The following is a 26,339-nucleotide window of genomic DNA, read 5'->3' as shown; positions in this document are numbered from 1 at the left end:
GTCACCCTCTCTCTCTAATACAACACCTTATAACCCTCATACCAACACCACTCCCTACAAACAATACGAAAATAATACCAGAAGAGATGCTCGAGGGCGAAACTGGACAGTATCATTGCACTTCAAGAAACAAAACAAACACTTCAAGCACAGAGTGAGAAACTATTTTCTTAAACAGTTTACCGCTGCTCTCCAGAATTTCAATGAACAGTAGCCTAAATGTATTTATTTATTTATTGTTTAATTGTCAACTAATAACTCATTCTCCTGAGATTTTCCTTGATTGTATGTTTAACTGAAATTGTTAATACCCAATTGTTTTGGAACATGTTTTATTAAAATGGAAACATAAATAACTGGCTTTGTTAACTTGTGTTTGCACACAAACACACACCAAAAAAATCTCATGTAATACAATAATAATTTATTGATCAAATATGGTTATGTACTATACCTGGGGTTCCCAACTGGTGGTCCGTGGACCAAAATACTAAAATACTGTTACAACACCAGCAAATCAGCTCCAAGTAATTAACATTTTGGAAATCTGTTCCAAAGTATTCACATGCGTAATGGCAAGACACATTTGGTCATGTAGTGTATGTGGACACCTGCTCGTCGAACATTTAATTCCAAAATCATGGGCATTAGTATGGAGTTGGTCCCCCTTTTGCTGCTAAAACAGCCTCCACTCTTCTGGGAAGGCTTTCCACTAGATGTTGGAAAATTGCTGCTGGGACTACAACAACAACCTTTCATTCAATCGAATAAAATAAGAAGAATATGGTATCAAAATAAACTGGTGTGAGTGTAAATGTGTGTTGTAGCTTAGTTCTCCCTCTTCAGCTAGGCTAGTTCAGGTTCTCTCTCTTCAGCTAGGCTAGTTCAGGTTCTCTCTCTTCAGCTAGGCTAGTTCAGGTTCTCCCTCTTCAGCTAGGCTAGTTCAGGATCTCTCTCTTCAGCTAGGCTAGTTTGGGATCTCTCTCTTCAGCTAGGCTAGTTTGGGATCTCTCTTCAGCTAGGCTAGTTCGGCATCTCTCTCTTCAGCATCCTGCCTGTCAGGGATGGGGTCAGGGACGGGGTCAATGGTGGCCTCCTGGTATTTCCTTGGTGAATCCTTCATGGATCAGGACCAAGTTGTGGAGAACACATGCACTGGCAATCACATGGAGTACTTTGTTTAGAAGGAACATTTCCAAGTGCAGCAGTCTCCGCCACTTGAGTAGCCCAAAACCCCCTCTCAATTGTTCGAAATGTGGACCTGATTTTGAAACGCATTTGTTCATCTTGAAGGTGGCAGCTGTTTCTGAATGGAACAATTAAGTCCACACTCAGGGTATGCAAAATCCCTGAGCAGATTCTATTGCTCGGGTAGTGGGTTGGTCTCCAGGTGGGTCTTGAGGTCGCTGGTCATGTACATTCTGGCATCGTGCACAGAACCAGCATTCGCTGTGTAGATGTTTGTTAACATGAGCTGGCTGTCGCATACTTCCTGGAGTTGAAAGGTGGAATGGCCATTTCTGTTTATGTAGTCATCTCTATTGTTGGAAGGTCCCCTGATGGTAATATGGATGACATCTATACACCCAATCACCCCAGGGAACCTTGTCTTTTTCTCGAACGCGGCCTGTACTACTGATAGTTGCTCTACAGAAGGCCACTTCACATAGTCAAGCACCAGCTGTGTGAGGCCTGTGACCACTTGAACGAGGTGGTGATGCAATGTTCCTTTGTTGAGATTGAACTGGTCTGCCACTCCCCTGAAACTTTCCTGGTTGGCCATCAGCCACAGGGAGGCCAACACCCTATTTTTAATGAGTTCACCTCTGTGAGGCACCATAGGAGCCAGGTCCTCGCACAGTATCTGGAACAGAACAAAATAACAATCTGTTAGCTCTGTCTTTAAGCTAAAAACACTTAATCTGTTACTCCTTGGTGTTGTTGCATTACTGCAAAGTCTACCAGTAGCCTATTGATAGGCAGCTTACAGTAGCGTGCCGTGGGCCTGGGGCCTGGGCCTTCAGTGAGGTCCTACACAGTCCCACCCGAATTAATCCACCTCTTATTACAGAAACGCAGTATAACCAGGCGTTGCGTCACCTTGAAATTGACATTTTTATTCAGAGAATTGCAGGGGAAGAGTACAATACAGCACAGTTCAACTAATAGGCAAGAACATAGTCGAGTGCAACAGAGTTATATTAATATTCTTCTTCTATCCATTTCTGGTCCACAAACTTTGAGCTTTAAGTCCCCAAAAAAATAAATACAGTGTGTTCACTAAACAGCGCATTGTCGCACCCAAAGCAGTTTCACCGTGATGATAAAGACACATAACTATTCACTGAAAATAAAAGAAAGAAAACAAATAATTTGCAACATAGGCTATTTGCCATTTTATTTTGTTAATATATAGGGTATTTAATATTAACGAAATAAAATGCGAAACATACATACACATTTAATAAAAAATAACATTTATTGTATGCCTACTCACCAAAGACTGATTATTTGAACACAAAATCCTTCCTCCTTTCTTTCCTCAAGAAGACTTCAATGACTCTGTTGTACAGTCTATCTGTGCGTTTTAGTTCCACCAATAAGTCCTTTTCTATCGACATGGAGGCTAATGCTGAAAGCCGAGTCTGTCCAGTAGCATTTCTGGAATACGTTTTGATTCGCTTTAAGGCCGAGAATGACCGCTCGACAGAAGCCGTGGACACAGGGATAGTCACTGTCACACATGCCAATGTGTAAAGTTGCCCCATGTCCTCATTCAGATTTTTCTGCTTAAGGAAATCAAGGAGATCAGAGGGACTTTTCCCTTCAAAATCAGTCATAGCATACATTACAGTCAGTTCTGTTTTTAGCTTGGATAGGTCGAACAGTGTTCCGTGACTCTCTGTTAAGCTGGAGAAGGCTGTTTGCGGGAATTTTTTCCGGTAGGTCTGAAAGTGCCGGGGGTCCAGGAGGGAGAGAAACATTAATTTTTCGTGGTCTTGAAACCTGTTTCGTATCTGGCAAAGAATGTTGTCCAGAATATTGCTGTGGAGTTGTTGATAGTATGTGCGAGGGTCTCCTTGTGGGCCTCTGCGTGCGCTGGGTAAACTTGAGATGCGCGCTGTGTCATCGTAGATTTGACTGAACCTGCACCTCTCTCGCTCAATTGTGTCACAAAACTCGTTCACCCTTGTCAGGCAGAATTGTACATCCAAAGTTTGTTTCTGTAGAATTCCAAAAAGCACATCCGAATAATTAAAAATCCCATTGAATGTTTCAAGCAAAAAACAAAACTCAAAATCATCCAAACGTGCATTAAATCCATCAGCCATAAGCACAGTATCCCCGTCATGGTCATCATGATGTTCCAGTAAGTGGTTAAACAGCTCCTTTAGGGCAACTCTCTTTTCAAAGACTGCATTGACCAATCTAGATGTATATTGCCACCTCGTTGGTGCAACCTTAGGAAGACGACGCTTGCAGATGTCATCCAGCAGTTGCGTGCGCTTAGGGGATCGTGAGAAAAATGCTGCAAGGCCATTGAGGTTGGCAAAGAAGACCTTGCATTCTTTAAGCTTTGAGGCTCCTTGAGTCAGTACTACATTTAGTCGATGTGCATAGCAGTGAATGAATAAGGCCATCGGTGCCCTCTCCTTAACTTTAGCCTGCACCCCATTGAGTCCAGATGCCATGACTGCTGCACCATCAAAACACTGCCACAACTTTATCCAGACTACATTCATTTTCCTCCAAGAAACGGAAAATAAGAGTGGCAATGTCATCAGCTCGCTTGCCGCTTGTCACATCTTCAAATCAGATAAATCGCTCCTTGACTCCTGTGTCCGCCACATAACGCAGGACGAGTGAGAGCTGTGCTGCATTTCCCACATCTGTTGTCTCGTCCACCATAACAGCAACAAAGGGAGCTTTTTTAATCTCCATTTTGATCTCTTCCCCCATCACTTCAGCAATAGCATAAATTAGGTCATTTTGTATTTTGCCGGACGTCCCAATGAACACTTTGTTAGTGGACAGGTGGTATTGTAAATCTGTGTTGCTTTCAGAAAGAAAAGAAAGAAGCTCCACGTAGTTCCCTTTGTTTGTGGAGTCAGCACTTTCATCGTGTCCCCTAAAAGAAAGTTCCTGTTTACCCAAAAACATGACACAATCAATGAGTCTTTTCAATATTTCCCTATTTTTCTTCACCTTTTCATTGTGCAGCTCCGTTGCCCTGCGCGATTGTTCATTGAGCTGTAGATCCACTCGGGTGTCCCCAAAAGTTTTCAAAAGCACCATTGCTTGTAAGTGCCCAGCCGTACTTTGGTGTCTCGTTGCTGCCTTGGTTAGACAACTCAAGTTTGCAAAGCCAGTGTGGCTCCAAACACCAAATCGATCACTTGCAAATAATAGGCATTCCCAGCAGTACAGTTTGCAGTGCTTCTCGGAGCCTGTGAGCCATTGATAGCGCTCGTAGTTGGAACTTTGAAAGTGGCGAACGAACCCGTTTCCCGCCTGTGACAGGCTTTGTAGCATCGGCGTCGGGCGACCTCTCCTTACAATGTCTAACTTTTCTTGAAAAGTTCGTCTTGAGAATGGCGTTATAATTATATCCTCGACCAAATCGATATCTTCTCCTCCTTCCGCCATTGTGGGTTGAAAAAACAGCTTAGTCGTACGCAAATTAATTCGTTTATCAAATTCAAATTCAAATCAAATTCAAATCAAATTTCCTAGTTCTGAGGATCTGCATAGACCTGCCCATAGGACCTGCTTCTCAATATTGGTAATCCAATCAAAAGACGTGCACGCACTACGCCTGCTAGCTGGCTCCTGTGTAACACTGGAGCCAGCCAGCAGGCGTACAATAGCCAACTCTAAAGCTGATTGGTTGACACTAAATTTTCATTTCCATTCACTTTAAGCTACAAGCACCCGCACTGTTGATTCTGAAGGCCTGAGGGCAGATTTTAGACCCCTGGCAACACATGATGGCTGAATATGATTGGATAAAAGATCTAACATAAAGGCCAGCCCTCCAAATCTCAACCTGGGGCTGGAAGCAGTGCAACCAAGAGGAAAGCTATGAAATGAAGAGTATAATTCTTACTCTGGGGAATAATTTAATACATATTTGTGGGAAAATATATTTTAAAAAATATATATATTCTGATGATGTTTAGGCCAGCAGAGAAGGCCTTGCTGGCCCTGACGGCCCACCACTGGCAGCTTACATAGGTTTACAGTGCAGAGTACTTTAATAGTATAACTTATGAGGATGGTGTTACTAAATTAATGAATTAGGCCTATTAAATTATAGGTAAATCATTAGCCTACTTTTTACATATGGACACTGAAACATCATGTATTGGCCTATATTTTGCTATATACCATGCATTCGGGAAGTATTCAGACCCCTTGACAGCCTTACCCGTTACAGCCTTATTCTAAAATGTGTTGTTTTCCCCCCCTCATCAATCTATACACAATACCCCATAATAACAAAGCAAAAATAGGTTTTTAGAAATGTGTGTGTGTGTGATTTATATATATTAAAACACACACACTACCTTTTCAAAAGTTTGGGGTCACTTAAAAATGTCATTGTTTTTGAAAGAAAAACAGTTTTTTTTGTCCATTTAAAATAACATCAAATTGATCAGAAATACAGTTTAGACATTGTTAATGTTGTAAATGACTATTGTAGCTGGAAATAGCAGATAAAATAAAAAATAAAAAAAACAGCCGTACAGAGGCCCTTTATCAGCAACCATCACTCCTGTGTTCCAATGGCACATTGGAAAAGGCTAATTGATCATTAGAAAACCCCTTTGCAATTATATTAGCACATCTGAAAACTGTTGTTCTGATTAAAGGAGCAATACAACTGGCCTTATTTAGACTAGTTGAGTATCAGCATTTATGGGTTTGATTACAGGCTCAAAATGGCCAGAAACAAAGACCTTTCTTATGAAACTTGTCAGTCTATTCTTGTTCTGAGAAATGAAGGCTATTCCATGCATGAAATTGACAAGAAACTGAAGATGTCATACAATGCTGTGTACTACTCCCTTCACAGAACAGTGCAAACTAGCTCTAACCAGAATAGAAAGAGGAGTGGGAGGCCCCGGTGTACAACTCTGCAAGAGGACAAGTACATTAGAGTGTCTAGTTTGAGAAACAGACGCCTCACAAGTCCTCAACTGGCAGCTTCATTAAATAGTACCTGCAAAACACCAGTCTCAACATCAACAGTGAAGAGGTGACTCCGGGATGCTGGCCTTCTAGGCAGAGTTGCAAAGAGAAAGCCATATCTCAGACTGGCCAATAAAAATACAAGATTAAGATGGGCAAAGACACTGGACAGAGGAACTTTGCCTAGAAGGCCAGCATCCCGGAGTCACCTCTTCACTGTTGATGTTGAGACTGGTGTTTTTGCTAACATAATTGCAAAAGGGCTTTCTAATGATCAATTTGCCTATTAAAATGATAAACTTGGATTAGCTAACAACGTGCCATTGGAACACAGGAGTGATGGTTGCTGATAATGGTCCTCGGTACCCCTATGTAGATATTCCATAAAAAATCTTCCGTTTCCAGCTACAATAGTCATTTACAACATTAACAATGTCTACACTGTATTTCTGATCAATTTGATGTTATTTTAATGGACAAAAAAAGTGCTTTTCTTTGAAAAACAAGGACATTTCTAAGTGACCCCAAACTTTTGAACGGTAGTGTATAGTTTTTATATATGTATATATAATCACATTTTACATAAGTATTCAGGCCCTTTACACAGTACTTTGTTGAAGCACCTTGAGTCTTCTTGGGTATGACCATACAAGCTTGGCACACCTGTATTTGGGGAGTTTCTCCCATTCTTCTCTGCAGATCCTCTCAAGCTCTGTCAGGTTGGATGGGGAGCGTCGCTGCACAGCTATGTTCAGGTCTCTCCATAGAAATCCGGGGTCTGGCTGGGCCACTCAAAACATTCAGATACTTGTCCCGAAGCCACTCCTGCGTTGTCTTGGCTGTGTGCTTATGGTCGTTGTCCTGTTGGAAGGTGAACCTTCACCCCAGTCTGAGGTCCTGAGCGCTCTGGAGCAGGTTTTCATCAATGATCTCTCTGTACTTTGCTTCGTTCATCTTTCCTTCAATCCTGACTAGTCTTCCAGTCCCTGCCGCTGAAAAACATCCCCACAGCATGATGCTGCCACCCATGTTTCACCATAGGGGTGGTCCAGGTTTCCTCAACGTTACGCTTGGCATTCAGGCCAAAGGGTTCAATCTTGGTTTTATCAGACCAGAGAATCTTGTTTCTCATGGTCTGAGATTCCTTTAGGTGCCTTTTGGCAAAGTCCCAAGTGGGCTGTCGTGCATTTTACTGAGGAGTGGCTTCCGTCTGGCCACTCTACCATATAAATGCCTGATTGGTGGAGTGCTGCGGAGATGGTTGTCCTTCTGGAAGGTTTTCCCATCTCCACAGAGTTACTCTGGATTTCTGTCAGAGTGATCATCGGGTTCTTGGCCACCTCCCTGACCAAGGCCCTTCTCCTCCTTTTGCTCAGTTTGGAAGATTCTTGGTGGTTCCTAACTTCTTCCATTTAAGAATGATGGAGGCCGCTGTGTTCTAGGGGACCTTCAATGCTGAAGACATTTTTTTTGTACCATTTTCCCGGTCTGTGCCTCAACCCTTCTGCTCACCTGACTTAGAATTCCTCACAATCAAATGTCAACCGCATTATCTACCAAGGGAATTCTCTTCGATTATAATCACAGCCGTATATATTCCCCCCCAAGCAGACACATCGATGGCCCTGAACGAACTTCATTTGACTCCATGTAAACTGGAAACCACATATCCTGAGGCTGCATTCATTGTAGCTGGGGATTTTAACAAGGCTAATCTGAAAACAAGACTCCCTAAATTCTATCAGCATATCGATTGCGCAACCAGGGCTGGTAAAACCCTGGATCATTGTTATTCTAACTTCCGCGACGCATATAAGGCCCTCCCCCGCTCTCCTTTCGGAAAAGCTGACCACGACTCCATTTTGTTGCTTCCAGCCTACAGGCAGAAACTAAAACAAGAAGCTCCCACGCTCAGGTCTGTTCAACGCTGGTCCGACCAATCTGATTCCACGCTTCAAGACTGCTTCGATCACGTGGATTGGGATATGTTCCGCATTGCGTCCAACAACAACATTGACGAATACGCTGATTCGGTGAGCGAGTTCATTAGAAAGTGCATTGGCGATGTCGTACCCACAACAACTATTAAAACATTCCCAAACCAGAAACTGTGGATTGATGGCAGCATTCGCGCAATAACTGAAGGCGCGAACCACTGCTTTTAACCAGGGCAAGGTGACTGGAAACATGACCGAATACAAACAGTGTAGCTATTCCCTCCGCAAGGCAATCAAACAAGCTAAGCGTCAGTATAGAGACAAAGTAGAGTTGCAATTCAACGGCTCAGACACAAGAGGTATGTGGCAGGGTCTACAGTCAATCACGGATTACAAAAAGAAAACCAGCCCCGTTGCAGACCAGGATGTCTTGCTCCCAGACAGACTAAATAACTTCTTTGCTCGCTTTGAGGACAATACAGTGCCACTGACACGGCCCGCTACCAAAACCTGCGGACTCCTTCACTGCAGCCGACGTGAGTAAAACATTTAAACGTGTTAACCCTCGCAAGGCTGCAGGCCCAGACGGCATTCCCAGCCGCGTCCTCAGAGCATGCGCAGACCAGCTGGCTGGTGTGTTTACGGACATATTCAATCAATCCTTATCCCAGTCTGCTGTTCCCACATGCTTCAAGAGGGCCACCATTGTTCCTGTTCCCAAGAAAGCTAAGGTGACTGAGCTAAACGACTACCGCCCCGTAGCACTCACTTCCGTCATCATGAAGTGCTTTGAGAGACTAGTCAAGGACCATATCACCTCCACCCTACCTGACACCCTAGACCCACTCCAATTTGCTTACCGCCCCAATAGATCCTCAGATGACGCAATCGCAACCACACTGCACACTGCCCTAATCCATCTGGACAAGAGGAATACCTATGTGAGAATGCTGTTCATTGACTACAGCTCAGCATTTAACACCATAGTACCCTCCAAACTCGTCATCAAGCTCGAGACCCTGGATCTCGACCCTGCCCTGTGCAACTGGGTACTGGACTTCCTGACGGGCCGTCCCCAGGTGGTGAGGGTAGGAAACAACATCTCCACCCCGCTGATCCTCAACACTGGGGCCCCACAAGGGTGCGTTCTGAGCCCTCTCCTGTACTCCCTGTTCACCCACGACTGCGTGGCCATGCACGCCTCCAACTCAATCATCAAGTTTGCGGACGACACTACAGTGGTAGGCTTGATTACCAACAATGACGAGACGGCCTACAGGGAGGAGGTGAGGGCCCTCAGAGTGTGGTGTCAGGAAAATAACCTCACACTCAACGTCAACAAAACAAAGGAGATGATTGTGGACTTCAGGAAAGAGCAGAGGGAGCACCCCCCTATCCACATCGACGGGACAGTAGTGGAGAGGGTAGTAAGTTTTAAGTTCCTCGGCGTACACATCACGGACAAACTGAATTGGTCCACCCACACAGACAGCGTTGTGAAGAAGGCGCAGCAGCGCCTCTTCAACCTCAGGAGGCTGAAGAAATTCGGCTTGTCACCAAAAGCACTCACAAACTTCTACAGATGCACAATCGAGAGCATCCTGTCAGGCTGTGTCACCGCCTGGTACGGCAACTGCTCCGCCCACAACCGTAAGGCTCTCCAGAGGGTAGTGAGGTCTGCACAACGCATCACTGGGGGCAAACTACCTGCCCTCCAGGACACCTACACCACCCGATGTCACAGGAAGGCCATAAAGATCATCAAGGACAACAACCACCCGAGCCACTGCCTGTTCACCCCGCTGTCATTCAGAAGGCGAGGTCAGTACAGGTGCATCAAAGCAGGGACCGAGAGACTGAAAAACAGCTTCTATCTCAAGGCCATCAGACTGTTAAACAGCCACCACTAACATCGAGTGGCTGCTGCCAACATACTGACTCAACTCCAGCTCACTTTAATAATGGAATTGATGGAAATTGATCAAAAATGTAACACTAGCCACTTTAAACAATGCCACTTAATATAATGTATATGTATATACTGTACTCTATATCATCTACAGCATCTTGCCATCTTTATGTAATACATGTATCACTAGCCACTTTAAACTATGCAGTTTTATGTTTACATACCCTACATTACTCATCTCATATGTATATACTGTACTCGATACCATCTACTGCATCTTGCCTATGCCGTTCTGTACCATCACTCATTCATATATCTTTATGTACATATTCTTTATCCCTTTACACTTGTGTGTATAAGGTAGTTGTGGAATTGTTAGGTTAGATTACTCGTTGGTTATTACTGCATTGTCGGAACTAGAAGCACAACCATTTCGCTACACTCGCATTAACATCTGCTAACCATGTGTATGTGACAAATAAAATTTGATTTGATTTTGATTTGATTTGTAAACCCCATCCTGTTTCGGAGCTTTACGTGAAATTCCTTTCGACCTAATAACTTGGTTTTTGCTCTGACATGAACTGTCAACTGTGGGATGTTATATAGACAGGCGTGTGCCTTTCCAAATCATGTCCAATGAATTTAATTTACCACAGGTGTACTTCAATCAAGGATGATCAATGGAAACAGGATGCACCTGAGCTCAATTTTGAGTCACACAGCAAAGTGTCTGAATACTTATGTAATTAAGGTATTTCTTATGTTTTGCAAACATTTCTAAACAATTTTTTCGCTTTGTCATTATGGGGTATTATGTGTAGATTGATGAGCAATTGTTTTTATTTAATCAATTTTAGAATAAGGCTATAATGTCACAAAATGTGGAAAATGTGGAGGTCTGAATACTTTCCTAAAGCACTGTAGAAATATACATTTTTTCTGCTTTTAATTCTGTTGCATGAGATGCAATTCTAGGTAACTAGATAATTGAGGCTGGGCTTGTTTTATTATTATTGATTTTATTAAGGAAATCAGACAGAGTTCAGATGTTATTGAAGAGGGGCACATATCATACGTAATACATCCGATACATTATGCAAATTACCTGGAAGGTCTCCCAATCCGAAAGTGAGCCCGAAAGGAGAGGTCGGGATCACCTCATCTTCAATCCCATCAATTGCAACTGCGAGTAGGGGAAGCAGTGCTTCAAAAGAATCGGGCCCAAAATAAAAATAATCATCCACAATTGCTTCAGCTGCAGCAAGCATATCTACTCTTCTTGTTGCATCCGTTTTTTGTTTTGCCAAAAACTAACAAATGGAATGTGTTTGTTCAACAAACTGTTGAAAACAAACCTAGTTCGCCACAAGCGTTGTTTGCTGCTACTGCATTTCGGGTGGCGTTGCTCAGGCAACCTAAGACTTGTTTGCTACAGCACCTTGCTTGTTTCAGCAAGGAGCAACAAAGTTTCATCACGTTGAGTCAATATTGCCGTAGAAACGTACTCAAGCGCATGAATGCGGCCATCCCGCCTTCAGTCAGCTGTTCGCCCCTCCCCAATTTAAATAAACGGTTATGACTACATCCATAACTGTCGTTTATATGGTAATTGTGCCAGCCAGTGTTTCCGTAATGAAATTGTGGCACCGAACATTTGACCGGCAGCATTTGAATTTACTGGACCCATGTCCATTGGGTGTGCAACATGATTAGGGCGTGCTCAGAATTACAGAAATCCCTTTTCGATTAGTGTAATTAATCCTAACATAACATGTAAGTCGAGGATGCAATGACCTGTGTCCTTACCTCACACTTTGTAGATGTTAGCATAATATTTACCTTTCCTCAGACGACAAGACGAGTTTCAAGTTTGGGGAAGAACATTTTCAGCATAAAAATTCACCTATATAATAAAGCATTCCATGCATCATCATTTGCAGACTTATGTAAGATAGTCTACTATTCATAATGTGATGAGTAGATTGGATAGTCATAAGTTAGGTTTGCAATATAACTCAATCACTGTTCGCAAAAAAGACTGTTCAATGCATATCTGAACGAATATAGTGTAGAGACCTGGGCTATAGGCCATATCACATACGTTTCTTTCTTTTCACCGGAAAAACACATTTCATGCAGTTTTACTAAACTTTATATGACTGGCGACATTAGCACAATCTTTTTTAATAAGACAAATTACAGGGTAGCCTACTCTGCTGACACTGACAAACAGATCAGTAAAAATGACGTTGTACGTATAATAAGCCTCTGAGAAGGGGAAACACATTGAATGTCACGTCCATCTAAACTGGAGGAGGAAATTATTATCCAGAAACAAACTTAAGTGGCACTGACCCAACAATGATAAAGAGTGAATATGTGCAGTGCGCACTCACTGTGGATATGGCCTGTGCTCTCAACTGGTGCCAATAAGATTGTCTATATGCCTACTGTTGTTCACAAAATTAAGTTCAGAATTTGTATAACTAAAAGACAGATTAAGAGTATTTTCAGTGTCTTCTCTTTACAGCAAAAGCCATTTGCTTTCCAGACTAGGTTTTCTTGCGATTATATTTAGAAATATTACGATATTCCTGGCTGGGCCTCTACTTTTCACTGACAGTCACAACTCAACAATCATGTATTTAGTATTTGCAGTGCGCGCTGCCCAAATTGCACATGTTGCCTTTCGTTCCGACTGTAGGCAATGCAATTTAAAACAATCCACAAATATTTTTTTTGAAGACTAGGGGAAAGTAATGATCCTCTGTGGTCAAATCATGCTTTAGTAGCCTATCATTTTATTTATTTCTGTAAAGACCGGAGTAGGCTAATTAGGCTATATCATTCAGTTTACTTAGGGAAAGCGTCCCCTAGCCTAATGAACACGCCCCCTATGCGCCCAAGTCAATCTACTACCCCCATGGTAGAAAAGTTAACTATTTCTATTGGTCAGCTTGTTGAGAAAGAAATAGCCCAAACAGAATCTAGGACAGTTGTGGGACGATAGATCCCAAATTCATACAACCAGTAGGCCTAGGCTACATAATATATATTTTTTAAAGTATTTGATGCAACAGATCAGAACGTTTTGCTTAAAATGTTGATAAACGATTATTTCTTAACATTATTAGCGCACAAGGCAGTAGGCTACGCACGAATGTTCATTTGGCTACCGGACAATGAAAGAAAGTTGAAAACCAATCAAACATGAGAGAAATAGGCTACTGGTTTCAATGGCATATGGTTGTCTTTATAAAATAATTGCCTCCAGGGATATGGTTGGCTTTTTGCCTAGGCTACTTTGAAGCAATGTAAAACATGCCTCGTAAAATGTTCAAGTTTCAAACAATTAAGTAGCTAAATGTTTTCAAAATGCATTCTGCCTTCAGCTCATTGCGAAGTGGTGTGTGACACGCTGATGTAGCCTTCCTTTCGTTGCCTATGCATTTGAATGGCGAATGGGAAGCGTGCTTCAATTACCAGTTGAGAAATAAAAATACATAAATAAAAAGCTCTTTTTAAACGTGGCCCAAAACATATTTTTTTTTTTTTTTACACACGATTGCATTTAAAATTGTTGCACAATGATTTGGTTTATAAAAGCGCTGTCTGACAGATTTTGCGCTCAAAGGCTCTGTATCTGTATGAAATTCCATGAAACTATGCAAATTAACCCATAGACCGATAAGCATGATTGGTCAAATATATTTACATCAACTGGTATTTCTATCAATGATTAGGCTAAAAAGCATTATTTTGATATGGGATTTTATTTATTCTCCTGGACAATTGGCTGGTGCCAATTAATTTTTTGGGCTTTTCAACAAAAGAAAATGGCCAAAAGCCAGCTATTAGCGGCTAACGGAAACCCTGGTGCCAGCCCTAGTTGGGGGTCCTCGAGCACCGGAGTTGGGAAACACTGCTCTACAGTGCGTGTTTGCAGGAATAGTTCAGGTTAATATCCATACATTACAACACAATAAGACCACCACCCAAGCCATCTGTGTATTGAGTTTGATGCATCAGGATAATAGTTGGATGTGTATTGAGCTTGATGCATCAGGGCAATAGTTGGATGTGTATTGAGCTTGATGCATCAGGACAATAGTTGGATGTGTATTGAGCTTGATGCATCAGGGCAATAGTTGGATGTGTATCGAGTTTGATGCATCAGGACAATAGTTGGATGTGTATTGAACTTGATGCATCAGGGCAATAGTTGGATGTGTATTGAGCTTGATGCATCAGGGCAATAGTTGGATGTGTATTGAGCTTGATGCATCAGGACAATAGTTGGATGTGTATTGAGCTTGATGCATCAGGACAATAGTTGGATGTGTATTGAGCTTGATGCATCAGGACAATAGTTGGATGTGTATTGAACTTGATGCATCAGGACAATAGTTGGATGTGTATTGAACTTGATGCATCAGGACAATAGTTGGATGTGTATTGAACTTGATGCATCAGGACAATAGTTGGATGTGTATTGAGCTTGATGCATCAGGACAATAGTTGGATGTGTATTGAACTTGATGCATCAGGACAATAGTTGGATGTGTATTGAGCTTGATGCATCAGGGCAATAGTTGGATGTGTATTGAACTTGATGCATCAGGACAATAGTTGGATGTGTATTGAGCTTGATGCATCAGGACAATAGTTGGATGTGTATTGAACTTGATGCATCAGGGCAATAGTTGGATGTGTATTGAACTTGATGCATCAGGACAATAGTTGGATGTGTATTGAGCTTGATGCATCAGGGCAATAGTTGGATGTGTATTGAACTTGATGCATCAGGACAATAGTTGGATGTGTATTGAGCTTGATGCATCAGGACAATAGTTGGATGTGTATTGAACTTGATGCATCAGGACAATAGTTGGATGTGTATTGAGCTTGATGCATCAGGACAATAGTTGGATGTGTATTGAACTTGATGCATCAGGACAATAGTTGGATGTGTATTGAGCTTGATGCATCAGGGCAATAGTTGGATGTGTATTGAACTTGATGCATCAGGGCAATAGTTGGATGTGTATTGAACTTGATGCATCAGGACAATAGTTGGATGTGTATTGAGCTTGATGCATCAGGGCAATAGTTGGATGTGTATTGAGCTTGATGCATCAGGACAATAGTTGGATGTGTATTGAGCTTGATGCATCAGGGCAATAGTTGGATGTGTATTGAACTTGATGCATCAGGACAATAGTTGGATGTGTATTGAGCTTGATGCATCAGGACAATAGTTGGATGTGTATTGAGCTTGATGCATCAGGACAATAGTTGGATGTGTATTGAGCTTGATGCATCAGGGCAATAGTTGGATGTGTATTGAGCTTGATGCATCAGGACAATAGTTGGATGTGTATTGAGCTTGATGCATCAGGGCAATAGTTGGATGTGTATTGAGCTTGATGCATCAGGACAATAGTTGGATGTGTATTGAGCTTGATGCATCAGGGCAATAGTTGGATGTGTATTGAACTTGATGCATCAGGACAATAGTTGGATGTGTATTGAGCTTGATGCATCAGGGCAATAGTTGGATGTGTATTGAGCTTGATGCATCAGGACAATAGTTGGATGTGTATCGAGTTTGATGCATCAGGACAATAGTTGGATGTGTATTGAACTTGATGCATCAGGACAATAGTTGGATGTGTATTGAGCTTGATGCATCAGGGCAATAGTTGGATGTGTATTGAGCTTGATGCATCAGGACAATAGTTGGATGTGTATTGAGCTTGATGCATCAGGACAATAGTTGGATGTGTATTGAACTTGATGCATCAGGACAATAGTTGGATGTGTATTGAACTTGATGCATCAGGACAATAGTTGGATGTGTATTGAACTTGATGCATCAGGGCAATAGTTGGATGTGTATTGAACTTGATGCATCAGGGCAATAGTTGGATGTGTATTGAGCTTGATGCATCAGGACAATAGTTGGATGTGTATTGAACTTGATGCATCAGGACAATAGTTGGATGTGTATTGAACTTGATGCATCAGGACAATAGTTGGATGTGTATTGAGCTTGATGCATCAGGGCAATAGTTGGATGTGTATTGAACTTGATGCATCAGGGCAATAGTTGGATGTGTATTGAGCTTGATGCATCAGGACAATAGTTGGATGTGTATTGAGCTTGATGCATCAGGACAATAGTTGGATGTGTATTGAACTTGATGCATCAGGACAATAGTTGGATGTGTATTGAGCTTGATGCATCAGGGCAATAGTTGGATGTGTATTGAGCTTGATGCATCAGGACAATAGTTGGATGTGTATTGAGCTTGATGCATCAGGGCGATAGTTGGATGTGTATTGAACTTGATGCATCAGGACAATAGTTGGATGTGTATTGAGCTTGATGCATCAGGGCAATAGTTGGATGTGTATTGAGCTTGATGCATCAGGACAATAGTTGGATGTGTATTGAGCTTGATGCATCAGGGCAATAGTTGGATGTGTATTGAGCTTGATGCATCAGGACAATAGTTGGATGTGTATCGAGTTTGATGCATCAGGACAATAGTTGGATGTGTATTGAACTTGATGCATCAGGACAATAGTTGGATGTGTATTGAGCTTGATGCATCAGGGCAATAGTTGGATGTGTATTGAGCTTGATGCATCAGGACAATAGTTGGATGTGTATTGAGCTTGATGCATCAGGGCAATAGTTGGATGTGTATTGAGCTTGATGCATCAGGACAATAGTTGGATGTGTATTGAGCTTGATGCATCAGGACAATAGTTGGATGTGTATCGAGTTTGATGCATCAGGACAATAGTTGGATGTGTATCGAGTTTGATGCATCAGGACAATAGTTGGATGTGTATTGAACTTGATGCATCAGGACAATAGTTGGATGTGTATCGAGCTTGATGCATCAGGGCAATAGTTGGATGTGTATTGAACTTGATGCATCAGGACAATAGTTGGATGTGTATTGAGCTTGATGCATCAGGGCAATAGTTGGATGTGTATTGAACTTGATGCATCAGGACAATAGTTGGATGTGTATTGAACTTGATGCATCAGGGCAATAGTTGGATGTGTATTGAACTTGATGCATCAGGGCAATAGTTGGATGTGTATTGAGCTTGATGCATCAGGGCAATAGTTGGATGTGTATTGAGCTTGATGCATCAGGACAATAGTTGGATGTGTATTGAACTTGATGCATCAGGGCAATAGTTGGATGTGTATTGAACTTGATGCATCAGGACAATAGTTGGATGTGTATTGAGCTTGATGCATCAGGGCAATAGTTGGATGTGTATTGAGCTTGATGCATCAGGACAATAGTTGGATGTGTATTGAGCTTGATGCATCAGGACAATAGTTGGATGTGTATTGAGCTTGATGCATCAGGACAATAGTTGGATGTGTATTGAGCTTGATGCATCAGGGCAATAGTTGGAAGTGTATTGAACTTGATGCATCAGGGCAATAGTTGGATGTGTATTGAGCTTGATGCATCAGGACAATAGTTGGATGTGTATTGAGCTTGATGCATCAGGACAATAGTTGGATGTGTATTGAGTTTGATGCATCATTACAATAGTTTGATATATTATGAGGACAATAGTCATCAGATAAATTAACACAGTCACAAAGTACAACATAATCAGGTTAGAAAACAGACCACCACAGTAGGGCTGGGAATTGCCAGGGACCTCACGAAAACAATATTATCACGATACTTAGGTGCAGATACGATATGTATTGCAATTCGAAACTGTGATTTTATTGCTATTTTATGTTCAAAACATATTGCTCACTATGTCTTCTGTAGAGAGACGAGAGAGAGCAAGGGAGCATGAGAAAATGAATTCAGATCAGACATGCAAATAGAAGTGCTGAGAACATGTTGGCTCGCTATTTAAAAGAAGATGGAGAACAAGCTATAGGATGAATAATACCTGAGTTATTTTTAAATCTAAAAATCGATACTTGGAGTCAAAGTATCGATATTATATTGGCCAAAATAATATTGCGATTAGTAACTAATGATTCCCACCCATCATTAGTAACCTATCTGTGCATTGAGCTTGATACATCAGGACAGTAAGAGTCACGACAGTTAGGCCTAACATGACACATTCATCTGAACAAGCTTTGAGGTCTCTGTGTGCTGGAGCTCTTTGTGAACTGGACTGTGTGCCGTGCAGCTGAAAATGAGAGGAGCATAAATCCAGGCTTGTCTTCGTTCACCCTCCGAGGAGTAACCGCCCCGCGATGCATGCCATCACAGCAGGTCTCGAACACTGTTTTCTCCTTCCCTGGTCTCAAAGGGCAATCGAAGGAGGGCATCTTAAATGCCACCCTATTCCCTATAATAGTGCACTACTTTTGACCAGGGCCCATAGAGAATAGGTTGCCATTTGGGACGCAAATGGCAACAGTAGCGCAGTGCTCCTAGTGCATGTCAAGCACGCCAACATAATAAAATCAATGGCTCACAGCTGAATCTTAACGGTGATCTTGAAGTTTCATGAGTAAGCAATCAATGTTTTCAATACACATCATTGGTGGGGCTGACGCCTTTTGCATGCTTTTCTCTTTGTATAAGCTCCCTCCCTGCAACCATCCTAATTTTGTAAATTATTTTTTATTCAGTGTGTATTTGACTGGAGGACCGTTTTTAGTACATCCGTGTCATGTGTTTAATGAAATTACAGGCCGACCAATTCTGGTCTTTTGCCCAATTATTGGAAAAAGATCTAATCGAACAAAATAACATTTAGTGGAAAAAGATTGGCCTGCCTGTGTAAACGCAGCCTATCAGGATAGAGGGTGAACTTTGGCTCCCCGGCTCAGCTGGAGGCAAAACAGCACTTGTCATCATGGCTGGATTAAATGTGCAAATGTGCACTTAGCTGTCCCCTGCCTGATTACCAGTTACATAAAACCTCCAGCTAGCACACGGAAGAAAGGAAAACATGTCATGCCGCTCCTCTTGCAAAGTAGTGCATTATATAGGGAATATGGTGCCGTTTGGGACGCACACAGTGACAGTCCTCTGGATGTGCGACAGACAGACTGTCTGGAGGTAAATACACTTGAATTAATTCCAGATAGACATTTTGTTCCATATTTAAATACTGATTATTATGAATGTTAGTTTAGCTACTCTTGCATTTTTTTCCCCTCAATTTTGAATGAAAAGTGCTTGAATTATGTGAATCCCAGCTAAGAGGAATGGTGGATTTTATTTTAGCAACACACCTGTTAGGGTTTTGTAAACAGATCTCTCTCCAGCCGTGTGTGTGTGTGTGTGTGTGTGTGTGTGTGTGTGTGTGTGTGTGTGTGTGTGTGTGTGTGTGTGTGTGTGTGTGTGTGTGTGTGTGTGTGTGTGTGTGTGTGTGTGTGTGTGTGTGTGTGTTGAATAAAACATAGCAGGTCACCTGGTCCCAGCAGTCAATAATTTTTAATCTAATCTCGGGGACCAATTTTTTATATATTTTTTCTGTTCTGTAACAGCCTCTCACCTCCAGCCAAATCTCCAGGCCGAAGCCTGGCCAAATCAAACAGCCCAGTAGGCCTAAATCCTGTGAAAATCTGCTATGAGAGAGTTAGCAGGCTGCCACGCTTGGACTCGTAAATAATGCTAGCTCATGTTAGGCTGCTACCAGACCAGCAACTGTTATGGCTGTTCAAGACAAGTGCTTCACTTAATTTCTAAGTTATCGACTTGATCTTACTATGCCTTGGGCCATTCTTCGCACTCTTGCAGATAAGGGTTAAAAACAGGTGTACAATACGACATGAAGATCACATGTATTGGTCGGTCCCCCCATAGTTGAGCAGTGATCTCATGTTGTTGTCATCGTGGTGAAGTTGGCTGCCCCCTAGTTAACCACTACTTAAGCAGGACTGTGCACTGCAGTGACCTGAAGCTGATACACTTACGCACACACAACACCGCCGAGAGTATCGTTAAGTAAACCTCAACCGTCTAAAAAGCGTATAGCCTTGTGGTTGCTGGTGGTGACGAAATGGTTCCCAGTGGAGCTTCACAACATGACAGCTGTAACCCAAAGGATATATACTGAACAAAAATATAAATGCAACAATTTGACTTAGTTCATTCATATCAGGAAATTGAAATAAATAAATTAGGCACTAATCTATGGATGTCACATGACTGGGCAGGGGCGCAGCCATGGGTGGGCCTGGGAGGACATAGGCCCATCCACTTGGGAACCAGGCCCAACCAATCAGAATTTGTTTTCCCCCACAAAAGGGCTTTATTACAGACAGAAATACTCCTCAGTTTCATCATCTGTCTGGGAGGCTGGTCTCAAACGATCCCTCAGGTGAAGAAGCCGGCTGTGGAGGTCCTGGGCTGGCATGGTTACATGTGGTCTGTGGTTGTGAGGCCGGTTGGACGCACTGCCAAATTCTATAAAACGATGTTGGAGGCGGCTTATATGGTTGAGAAATTAATATTCAATTATCTGGCAACAGCTCTGGTGGACATTCCTGCAGTCGGCATGCCAATTGCACGCTCCCCCAAAACTTGAGACTCCTGTGGCATTGTGTTGTGACAAAACTGCACATTTTACAGTGGCCATTTATTGTCCCCAGCACAAGGTGCACCTATGTAATGATCAAGCTGTTTAATCAGCTTCTTGATATGCCACACCTGTCAGGTGAATTGATTATCTTGGCAAAGGAGAAATGCTCACTAACAGGGGTTCTAAACAAAACATTTTTGAGAAATTTGCTTTTTGTGCATATGGAACATTTCTGGGATTTTGTATTTCAGCTCATGAAACATGGGACCAACACTTTGGAAGTGTAGGGTATCTCACAGACTGCCTGGGTGGCCAGTAGGGGCATAACAGCCGCAGGCTCAAGATATGTTATTTTCATCCCTCTCTCTCTCTGTCGTTCTCTGCTCTGGCCTGCCCCCCTCCCATTTCTATTTCCCTCTCTCCCTCCGTCCATCCCTCATGCCGATGTCTTATTCATATCTTCCTCTGGGTCTCTGGAATTTAATTGAGGACCTCTTAAGATTGTTGGGATTCCGGGCAGTGTGGGTTTGGAAGAGGGAGAATAAGCAAGCTGGTTGGTTCCGCCTGCTATGAAAGCCACTCTGGGTTTATTATCTGCAGTGTGAGGCATGAGCCTGTCTGTCTGCACAAAGCTTTTGCTCTATATTCACAGTGCTCAAAGCACTGTCTCCGGCAGCCTTGGTTTCAGCAAAGATCGCTCTGGCAGAGGTCACTGGCTGTTTTCTTCGCCATTTCTTTGGCTTCAGTACTACTGCTTTTAATTACATGCTGACTACACCGGGCATGCACGTGCGTGCGCTTTTGCGCACATGTTGATTTTGTCCATCCACACCAGATGCGATCAGAACATGCAAGTTGAAATAAAAAAGAACTCTGAACCAACTATATTCATTTGGGGACAGGTCGAAACACATGAAACATTCATGGACATTTAGCTAGCTTGCTGTTACTAGCTAATTTGTCATTGGATATAAACATTGGGTTGTTATTTTACCTGAAATGTACAAGGTCTTTTTTTTGTTGCTGTATCTTTGTAGAATATCGACCCATTTTGAGTCACACAAAATTGTGTGTTCTCTACTCAGAAAATTAATCCACAGATAAAAGGGGAAACCTTGTTAGTTTCTCGTAATCTCTCCTAGTTCAGTCTTCTTCTTCTGTGGATTTTATATGGCGTTGGCAATCAACTTTAAGGTGCATTACTGCAACCAACTGGAGTGGGGTGTGGTCTTCATTCGTCTCTGTCACCCGAGTGGGTACATGCTCCTAAAACCAACGAGGAGATGGGAGAGGCTGGACTTACAGTAACTCAAGCATCTAAAATAGAACCAAGTTCTATTTTAGCGCCTGGCTACTCAGACGCTTGTTGATGCATGCAAGCAATTTGGATTAAATTATTGAATAACAGAGTACCAGTCAAAAGTTTGGACACACCTACTCATTCAAGGGTTTTTCTTTATTTGTACTATTTTCTACATTGTAGGATAATAGTGAAGACATCAAAACTATGAAATAACACAAATGGAATCATGTAGTAATCAAAAAAGTGTTGAACAAAAAAATATATATTTTAGATTCTTCAAAGTAGCCACCCTTTGCCTTGATGACAGCTTTGCACGATCTTGGCATTCTCTCAACCAGCTTCATGAGGTAGTCACCTGGAATGCTTTTCCAACAGACTTGAAGGAGTTCCCACATATGCTGAGCACTTGTTGGCTGCTTTTCCTTCACTTTGCGGTCCAAGTCATCCCAAACCATCTCAATTGGGTTGAGGTTGGGTGATTGTGGAGGCCAGGTCATCTGATACAGCACTCCATCAATTTCCTTCTTGGTCAAATAGCCCTTACACAGCCTGGAGGTGTGTTTTGGATCATTGTCCTGTTGAAAAACAAATGATAGTCCCAGTGAGCGCAGACCAGATGGGATGCCGTATCGCTGCAGAATGCTGTGGTAGCCATGCTGGTTAAGTGTGCCTTGAATTCTAAATAAATCACTGAAAAGCACCATCACACCTCCTCCATGCTTCACAGTGGGAACCACCCATGCGGAGATCATCCGTTCACCTACTCTGCGTCTCACAAAGACACAGCGGTTGGAACCAAAAATCTCAAATTTGGACTCATCAGACCAAAGGACAGATTTCCACCGGTCTAATGTCCACTGCTTCTTATTATTGGTGTCCTTTAGTAGTGGTTTCTTTGCAATTCGACCATGAGGGCCTGATTCACGCAGTCTCCTCTGAACAGCTGATGTTGATGTGTCTGTTACTCTGAAGCATTTATTTGGGCTGCAATCTGAGGTGCAGTTTATTGCCTATTTCTGAGGCTGGTAACTATGATGAACATATCCTCTGCAGCAGAGGTAACTCTGGGTTATCCTTTCCTATGGCGGTCCTCATGAGAGGCAGTTTCATCGTAGCGCTTGAGAGTTTTTGCAACTGCACTTGAAGAAACGTTCAAATTTCTTGACATTTTTCGGATTGACTGACCTTCATGTTAATGTTTTAAGTAATGATGGACTGTCATTTCTCTTTTCTTATTTGAGCTGTTCTTGCCATAATATGGATTTGGTATTTTACCAAATAAGGCTATCTTCTATATACTATTATTTCATAGTTTTGATGTCTTCACTATTATTCTACAATGTAGAAAATAGTAAAAATAAAGAAAACCCTGTACTGAGTAGGTGTGTCCAAACTTTTGACTGGTACTGTATGTGTACATTTATTTTGCTACGCTCACGCATGCAACGCGTCTGGTTTTGTCAGCTTGTTAGTCTACAATGTAAAATTAAACTTGCGTTGAATGTTGAGATCAGCGAGAAAAAGCCTAAAAGGGGAGACTTTATATATGATTTTACATTTTGCAAGATAATATGGAATAACTAAAAACCACATCTGTATTTGCATACTGTAACTTGCCAAAATTCTCTCACAGATGTGAAAATATATGAGCAGAATTGTAATCTTAGGAAGAGCTTTTTTTAAAGGCCTGTTTTTGAAACTAACCATATTTTATTGGCTCAGGACAGACAATGCAGCATATTAGCTTATTCTTTCCTTGTACACTGTAAATTATATAATCTATTGATCCTATACCTTTCTCTCTTTCGTTCTCTGAGTAACGATCACTGGACATATTTGTTCTAGCTCAACTGCAGGTTCCATTTGTTGTGATTTTCCTCTCTGGAGAGATCTGATAGAATCCTAATGTTTAAACAGGCCTGCCATAGGTCTGTGTCCCAAATGGCACCTGTAGTGGACTACTTTTGACCAGGGTCCATAGTGCACTATATAGGGAATAGGGTGCCATTTGGGAAGTACACTAGGTCTGCTCCAATCACTTAGTGACATCTTGACTATGCGTGCGTGATTGAGCTATATTCAAATGTTTCTCTCTGCTCATGTAATTCTTTGACATGTATGTCAGTGCATGCATTGTCTTTTTGTATCGTTACGAGTTACTTCCCTTTGCGCACATGTATGTCTATCTCCCATGCATGCAAATCTGTGTGAATGAATGTAAAGCAAGCCTATATGCTACATATTAAATCAGCGTGCATTCAGCAGGGAGCGGTATCTGGCTGCATTGTGATGATTTGCATGTTTGGCCTCTGTGGACTGGAGATGAAAGCTTTGAAAGCTGTTGTCTTCTCGATGGAGCAGAGCGTGCTGTGTCTTGTCCTATCCCATTGAGCCAGAGACTTGGAGGCTGAGGCTTAGTTCCGTGGAGTTTTGCTGAATCACCTAGCAGCATGGCATGCCATGCACAATCATTGTGAAAGCCTGGTAAAGTTGGTGGTGGTGCTCAACCAAAACCACTAACCAGATATTATTTTTGGCCGAAGTTTGGGTTATGAAAATGCATTATTTGAGGTAGTGAGGAAACAGAGGACCAAAGAGAGAGCATGCCTGAAGTATACCCTGCCAGAAGTATACCCTGCCAGCCTGGCATGCATAGTCATTGAGAAAGCTTGGGGAAGCTGGTGCCTGGTACTTAGCCATAATAACCACTCACCAATTCATTGTTTTGGCAAAGATAGCAGTGAGAGTTGCCAGCAGCTTGTCCAAAGGATGTAACGTTGCATAACATACTGTTAGAAATGTATCGTGTAGAACAGATATGATTCTCAGATAGAAAAGGGAGTTGTGTCAGCTCTATTCATTCTATTTCTATCTGCAGCGTTCAGAACATTTCAGGCTGGCAGGGTATGTTATAGGAAGGCTCTCTGTTCGGACCTCAGCCGCCCAAGTTTCACTGAACACACATGCCAGGTTTTGAATAGAGCAGGGAATATTTTGACAGTCTGAAACCTGCAGATAGTTTCATTTGTTCTGTGTCCAAATGTAGTCAAATGTAGACTTATTAGAAGACTATAGTGTCAGTTTTCATTTAGGCTACTATTGTTGTCTGTGTAAATGCGTGTGGGAGGGACCCGAAGTGACATTTTGGTGCAACAAAGCTGCTTTGGAAAGTGGAAGCCATAAGGCATGCAGTGAGGCAGCACAGAGAGAGAGGTGGTGGGGGTGGCACACCCTGGGCTGTGGTTTTAACAAACCAGGACACCCTGTGTGTGGGTGTTTTATTTATATTTGTGAGGTTTCAGTTAGTATGGTTTCCAGCTGTTATGGAATGGATGGTATCGTGGATTGTATGATCGTTTTCCTCACAATACTTGAGTGAAACTTTTTCAACAAAAAATATTCTAGTCCCGTGAGTTCATTGACTGAGTAGACATCATGGCCTACCAGATGTGCACCTGCAGTGGCACTGTCAACAGTGAGCATTAGCCTACAACATCATAGCACAGACTTTGCATTGTCAGGTGGGTTTACCTGACAATGCAAAATACCGCTGTGTGCTGTGGGATTCTCCCAAGTACTTATCTTCAGTTACTTTTAAATGTTCTCACGTTCCAAAACTTGCCGATCAAAGCATGAACAGTATGCCTCCTGGTGCAAGTCAAATCACTGCGCTTAAAGCCAGGTGGTGTCATCACCTGTTTACAGTGTGTGACATGGATGTGTGGCCCAGCCCTGCTGTGTGAGCAGACCTGGATTTAGTGAGCAGACCTGGATTTAAATATTATTTGAAATTGTTCAAATATTTTCAGCGTTTGCTTTAGTCTGCCTGGACTGCCAGGCGGGGTTTCCAATGTTGGGACTTTTTATATTGGTTCTGTTGCAACAGGCAAGCTCAATCAAGCACAGCTAAATTACATGCAATTATTTCAAATGGTAGTTAAACCCAGGTCTGTGTGTGGAAGCACTAACTTCCTCATCCAGTCAGGGGAGGTGTGAACCAGATGCTCGCGTGCACGCTCACACATACACACACTTTGTCGGCGACGGCAACCTGTCACTCATGCCCCAGTCACACCATCAGCAGTGTCTGTAATGCCCTGTTACTGTGGCGTTGTGCCATTTAAACCCTCTGCACGCTCAGTGCAGTACCTCCAGATGAAGAGAGCTCTAACCCACCTGGCTCCACCACTGCAGACATATCTCCTCTCCTCTCGCTGCTCGCAGTCTAACCCACCTGGCTCCACCACTGCAGACATATCTCCTCTCCTCTCGCTGCTCGCAGTCTAACCTACCTGGCTCCACCACTGCAGACATATCTCCTCTCCTCTCGCTGCTCGCAGTCTAACCCACCTGGCTCCACCGCTGCAGACATATCTCCTCTCCTCTCGCTGCTCGCAGTCTAACCCACCTGGCTCCACCACTGCAGACATATCTCCTCTCCTCTCGCTGC

General features: G+C 42.5%; 1 protein-coding gene across 1 annotated transcript in view; it reads left to right on the top strand.

Annotated features, from left to right (window-relative positions):
* The window catches only part of map2k6 (mitogen-activated protein kinase kinase 6), a 66,642-nt gene that overhangs the window by 20,657 nt on the left and 19,646 nt on the right, over positions 1-26,339 (top strand). The window lies entirely within an intron of this gene.

Source organism: Salvelinus namaycush, chromosome 4 (genome assembly GCF_016432855.1).
Source record: "Salvelinus namaycush isolate Seneca chromosome 4, SaNama_1.0, whole genome shotgun sequence".
NCBI lineage: Eukaryota > Metazoa > Chordata > Actinopteri > Salmoniformes > Salmonidae > Salvelinus > Salvelinus namaycush.
Note: the sequence above shows the minus strand (reverse complement) of the source record. Positions and strands in the feature narration are given on the sequence as shown.